We start from the raw sequence: 6,644 nt of genomic DNA on the forward strand, positions 1-6,644 counted from the left end.
CCAAGAGCCTACGACACCGGCTCTTGCACCACTAAGAAGGCAGCTTTGGAACCAGAAGGACCTGTGTTTACCGTGGGTCCTGCCCAAGTCACTTTAGCTCCCAGATCTTCTGACTGCTGAAGGATGAATGTGTCTGGTCCTTATGTGGACCAGTGGAGGCTGGAAGAACTCTGCTCTTGCGCAAGGGAGCCTGCAGTAGAAAGTACCATGCAGAAAGGGACAGGAGAAGCGGAGAGATAGCTCAGCAGTTAGGAGCACTGTCTGCTTTTCTAGAGGACCCCGGTTCAATTCCAGCGCCCACATGGCAGCTAACAACTGTCTGTAACTCCAAGATCTGACACCCTCACACAGACATACGTGCAGACAAAATACCAATGCAGATAAAATTTTAAAAAAAATAATTAATTAAGAAAGAAAGAAAGGGATGGGGGCATCCTGGGACCCAGGGCAGCATAGACACCCGGGTAGTCCAGGGTACTCACACAAGAGTGCAGTAAGTCTACAGTAGGTTGAATGTGTGCTTCTTATCTCTAGCCTTCCAAACAACCCCTCAAAGAATGGCCTTGACCTCCAGTTTATGAATCCTTTCTGAAAGATGATTTAAAAATTTTAAGCTGGGTGGTGTGGCATACTCCTTTAATTCCAGCATTCAGGAGACAGAGGCAGGTAGATCTCTGCATCTGAGGCTAGCCTAGTCTACAGAATGAGTTCCAGGACCGCCAGGGTTTCAGAGAGAATCCTTGTCTCAAACAAACAAAAATCTGGGCTGGAGAGATGGCTCAGCAGTTACAAGCACTGGTTGCTCTTCCAAAGGACCTGAGTTCAATTCCCTGCCCCACATGGCAGCTCATAACCATCTATAACTCCAGTTCCAGGAATCTCATACCCTCTTCTGCCCTTCTTGGGCACCAGGCACATACGTGGTACACAGATATGAACACAGGCAAAACACCTATACACATGAAAAGCAACAAAAGAATTTTACACGTATGAATGTTTGCCTGCGTGGCTAGCGGATGTTTAGTGCTCAGGAAGGCCAGAAGAGGGCGCTGGATCCCCAGGAACTGGAATGACAGCTGGCTGTGAGCTTCCATGGAGTCCTGGGAACCAAACCAAGTCTTCTGCAAGAGCAGCGATCACTAGGCCATCTCTTCAGCTCCGTGAACTCTACTTTACAGAAAGGCAGATGGGTCTGACTACCCTAACAAGCACCGTTGGATTCTTTAATCCAGGATTCTTTTAACCTGGATTCTTTAATCCAGGCTGCAGCTCCTGTCAGGACAACTCCAGTCCTACCACCACTAACAGCCTGTAGACGTGAGAAATTACAAAAATAGTTCATGCTGGCCAGGATAGCATGTGCTGGGATGTTGCGGTCCTTCTAACATAAGAACCAGGCAGTCCTGTTTTGTCCCTCTGGTCACCATCTGCCCCTGAGTTCTCACTCTCCTTACCCTTCCTGTGACTTTCCTACACACAACCAACCACTCGGCACCCCATGGAAATGCCAGTCCCGCCCCGAGTCTGTACTTGTCCTGATGTACTCCAACAGGAAAGACTGGATTGGAGTTCGGGGGGGGGGGGCGGGAATGAATGGACAGGCAGATGGCTAGAGAAGGGTGGGTGGCCGGACAGTTTCATCTCAACTTAACATAGCTAAAGCCATCTGAGAGGAAGGAATCTCAGTTAGGAAAACGTCTCCAGGCTGGAGAGATGGCTCAGCAGTTAGGAGCCACTGACTGTTCTTTCAGAGGACCCGGAGTTCAAGTCCCAACACTCACATGGTAGCTCACAACTGTCTGTAACTCCAGTTTCAGGGGATCTGACACCCTCACATAGACACACATTAGAACACCAATGCACATAAAATAAAACTTTTTGAATAAGAAAATACAATGTAAAGATCAGGCTTTACAGAAACGTGTAAGGCATTTTCTTAATTAATGATTGATGGGTGAGGGCCCCGTCCATTGTGGATGGTGCCATCCCTGGACTGGTGGTCCTGGGTTTTATAAGAAGAAAGGCTGAGCAAGCCATGGAGAGCAAGTCAGTTAGCAGCACCCCTCCACAGGCTCTGCACCAGCTCCTGCCTCCAGGTTCCTGCCCTGTTTGAGTTCCTGTCTGGACTTCTTCAGTGATGAACAATGATAAGGAAGTGTAAGCCCAGTAATCCCTTTCCTCCCCAAGACGCTTTGGTCGTGGTGTTTCATCAGAGCAACAGAAACCCTGCCTGAGACAGCGGGTGAGCACACAATGAACAAGGAATGGAGGAATTGCTGGCAGGTGGCTAGGTGGGTGGACGAACCCGCAAAGCAGACACGCAGGTACAGGAAACGATGAATGGGTAGAAGACAGAAGAGACAGCTGGGGTGTTCCTGTGGAGCCATCCGACCTGGGCAGGCCATGGACTAACCTGGCCCAGCTGGATTTCAGTGCTGCGTCCCCAGGCGAAGACCCCTCTTTCCGTCTCTTTCCACAGCCCCATCTCCTTTCTCCTCCTCTGCTTCTGTGCTGGGGAGAGCTCCTGGGCCTAATCGCTGGGCTGGGCTGGGCCTGAAGGCCGCTCTGCACCCCTGCAGTATGTGGTAAAGTTCCATCCCACAGGCCAGAGATCCAGGGGACCGCATGGAAGCCTGCTCCCCTACCCACTACACCCTCCGAGGGTACCTCTTGCTGCTTTGGAAGTCTGGAAAATCAAATTCTTCTTCATTGCAGCTTCACACACCCTGCAGAGATCCCAGCAAGCGAGACAGGGGCAGGAAGGCTGAGTGCTTCCTCCTGATCTACAGCCTGTGTCCTGGGAACAATCGTATCATTGACAGAGACCTCAGGGTGGCACCAAGATCTCAGGTTATCAAATCAGGGGACCACAGGAGGCCCATCTGGTCGACACACGACATGATCAATGAAGCCCATACTTCAGACTTCCTGACTGTCTAACTAGTGTCCTCTTCTTGTCCAGGACTCATGCAGGATGACACAATTAGACACCCTTCACTCCCCTTGGCCATGTTAAGGAGCTCTGGTGAGAGCCTGGTGGAATGTCCTCAGGTGGTGTTGGGGTGGGGGGTTGTCTGCTGTTTCTCTTAGAACGATCACACCACCACAGTTGTGAGCTGAGTGGAGTTCTCTTGTCCCTTCACAGTGAGGGTTGGCATTGACCTTGGTGACCTTCTGGGGTGGTATTTGCCAGGTTTCTCCCTATCAAGTTGCCCTTTCCCCTCTTATCCTGCCGGATTCCTAGGAAGTCAAGGCATAGCTCATACCCAGGGTGGGGAGTCAAGCTTCCCCTCCGCGATGAGGAATTATCGCACACAAATTATATGTTTGTTTATTTACTTTAAATATGGAACACTTCATGAATTTGCGTGCCATCCTTGCACAGGGGCCATGCTAATCTTTGGATCGTTCCAACTTTAGTATATGTGCTGCCAGAGCGAGCGCTTTCTCCCCTTTGGAGACAGGGTCTCTAATTTATCCCGGGCTGGCCACAAATTGCCTATGTAACCAAGGATGGCCTTGAGTTTCTCTTTCTTGTGATGTGTGTGTGGACACACACGTGGCACTCAGAGGACAACTTTCAGGAATCACATGTCTTTCCTTCCACCGTGGGATCCGGGGGACTGAACTCAGGCCACCAGGCTTCTGTAGCAAGCTTGTACCTGCTGAGCCAACTTCCCAGCCCAAACCTTGAATGTCTGATCCTCCTGCCTCTGCCTCCCAAGTGCTAGGGTTACAGGTGTGTGATGCCATGTCTGCCTCTATATCTTTGTTCTATTAACCTGTACTGATATATATATACATCATGATGAGATTGGTTATGATATTCTGGTACAGGTATGGGATGTATTTCCATCACTTCATCCCCCACGAACCTCTTGCCCTCCTCCCACTAACCATCCTCTTCCCAGCGATCCACCTTTCCCCTGCATGTCCTCCCCACCCCTGTTTCTCGTCTTGGTTATACAATGAATTCCACCAGGGTTGCTTACAGGAACACGGGTGAGAGGCCTCCTTACCAGTGGCTACATCTTTAAAGAGAACGGCTCCTCATCCCCCAGCAGCCATCAACTGTCTACAGATCTTTAGAGCGAGAGCGAGAGCGAGCGAGCGAGCGAGCGAGAGAGAGAGAGAGAGAGAGAGAGAGAGCGTCCTCATGAGCCCTCCCCCATAGGTACTATTAACTGCCTATAAACGTTTATGGAGGGCTGGGGCCTTGGGAGTTCCCCCGCACCCCATGGCAGGATTTTGACTGGTCCAATCTTATGCAGCCATATCCACTCTTTTGTTTTTTGTTTTGTTTTTGAATGTAGCTCTGAGAATCAAATCCAGGGTTCATACATGACAGCAAAGCACTGAGGACATCAGCTCCTCCCGTTCTCCTGTATGGGGGACTTCTGCATTATTAATTCATCTACTTACGGATGCTCTCATGGGCATTTGTTTCATACTCTCAAACCTGCTGTGTTTGATCCCGATCTCCCTGGTAGCCAGCGCAGTTAGTAAAATGTAGACAGTGACCCTCATGTCTAACAAATGATCAATCATTGTCTCTCGCGCACCAATGGGTTGGGAATCAATGTCACAGGCAGATGTGTAAGCAAACACGATTGAAACAGTCTGAGCCCACAGCACTTTGGAAGGAACCCTGTCTATGAGGAGCAGTGCTTCGGTGTATTTGAGAATTTGATGTGTGGTAAACAGTGTGTTTTCCACGGTCCTCCGTCTGGAGATAGCAGAACCGCAGAACAGCCCCCGGGGAGCCTAGGCCCTGTCCGTGGTCCTGCCCTGCGTCCCCGCATTCTCCCTTGCCCCTTGCGGGAGGATTCCCTCACAGACAGCTAGAGCTGCCTCTAGCAGCAATGAGGATGGAGGAGCTTAGGAGCAAGCAAGATGAAGCTGAGCAGGAAAGAGGGAAGAGCCACAGGCTTAGATTTAAGGAACTAATGAGAGACAATAGGCCTGACGCTTTTAAAGTCTGGACCCAGGAGGGGACTGGGCCAGAGTCACGTGGATCAGGTGCACTACACAGTCCTGGAGAGAGAGTGAGCTTTAAAAAAAAAAGTCAGAAGTGGACATTTGGGGGATAAATAGAGAAACGTGGAGAGGGTCTGCACAATAAATATGATAGTTTATGTGAGGATCACTTGAGGGAGGGGCTAGGTTAGAATACATGGTGCAGTATGACCTCATTTCATGGAGAAAGCTACATCTAAGCACAGGAGTAGCTCGTGAAGGAGGCAACCAGAGTGTCACCTCCCTGGGGACAGGACTATAACCGATCTATTTCCGACTGTCCACATAGCTTAGTAAGAAAGGGAATCACTGGCCAGCCCCAGGGTGGAGGAGCTCTGCCTAGGCTGAAGTTTTCAAACAGATCCCTGAGGTTTTAGTAGCAAGAAACCTGGTGAGTAGAGTGTGCAGAAACACCGAGAAGGCAGCCCCTCCCCGGAGTGTGGACTGACCAGGTCTAGCCCTGCCAGTGTAGGAAAACAGTCAGACAACGCATCAGTGACATCGGCGGAAACCTGGCCTCCGCTGCATGGGCTGGAAATGGCTTCAGTGTAAGAAGGCACAGGGCAGACAGTTAAAGGTTACAGTGCAGAAGGGAAACCCAGGTGAGTCCCCATGCAGAAACACGATGAGTAAATGACAAGAAGGTTTCTTTCTGAAGTATAGAGGGAGGAGGATCTAAGGACAGGAGGGGTCTGTCCAGCCTGGGGATGCGGTTACAGGGCTTTGGCCGACTGCCAGAGATTGCAGTGAGGCCATTCCTATATCTGAGGGTCTCTGATTCTGGAATTCCAGATTCCAGCCAAAGCAAGGAGGAGGTTCCACACCAGCAACCTGAAGCCTCCTGTGCTAGGGACTGCACAGTTTGCAGCCTCCTCTGGTTGCTCAGCACATGGCCTCCCGCGTTAAGGGATGCTCAGCCTGTGGCCTCCTGTGCAAGGGGCTACACACCCTGTGGTCTCCTGCGCTAGGGACTGCACAGTCTGCAGCCTCCTGTGTTAGGGGAAGCTCAGCCTGTTCCGGTGGGAGATGATGGCCAAGAAGAGAGATTCTGCTAACCTCTGTACAAGAAAAGCGGAGGTAGCCGCGGCAAATGTCCCCGAGGAAAGCAGGGAAGGGTAGAGAATGGGCTTCAAGAGGGAACAACAGCAGTAAGCTTCCTGGGATGGGGGACCCACACCTGCCTCTCTCCTCCACCTTCTGCTCTTGGGGATTCCCAGGTTCTAGCCAGTGCCCAGCTACCTAGAAAGGGTTTGTTATTACCTTACACTTGTCAGATGACAAGAAGGCACCAGCCCAGCGCCTCCCATGCTCTAAAATGCCATTCTGACCTGTCCTGAGAACAGAGCCACCTAGTACCATTTGGAGACCAAGGTCCCAAGCTCCCCACATAGGGCCTGAGGTCTCAGATGGCCTTGGAAACCCACAGCTCAGCAGGGGCTTCTGAATCCAGGAGATGCTGACCATGGCGGGGCTGCATGAACACAGTGCCCTGTCCTCCCCTCAGTCACGGACACTAGCCCCCATGCAGATGGTAAGAGGACACTAGCCCAATGGGCAGTTATTCATCACACACTGGCAGTTCAGATCCTGCCATTCCAGACTAACGGCGCCCACAGTTCTGCTCTGTG

General features: G+C 51.1%; 1 non-coding gene across 1 annotated transcript; it reads right to left on the minus strand.

Annotated features, from left to right (window-relative positions):
* Positions 1-3,340: 3,340 nt before the first annotated feature.
* Positions 3,341-3,444, minus strand: LOC126492480 (U6 spliceosomal RNA). Its single transcript, XR_007589600.1, has one exon. It is a non-coding gene; the product is annotated as a U6 spliceosomal RNA (small nuclear RNA).
* Positions 3,445-6,644: the final 3,200 nt, after the last annotated feature.

The sequence above is a fragment of the Alexandromys fortis genome, unplaced genomic scaffold, assembly GCF_014885135.2.
Source record: "Alexandromys fortis isolate MF-2015 unplaced genomic scaffold, M_Fortis_MF-2015_v1.1 scaffold_80, whole genome shotgun sequence".
Classification (NCBI taxonomy): Eukaryota; Metazoa; Chordata; class Mammalia; order Rodentia; family Cricetidae; genus Alexandromys; species Alexandromys fortis.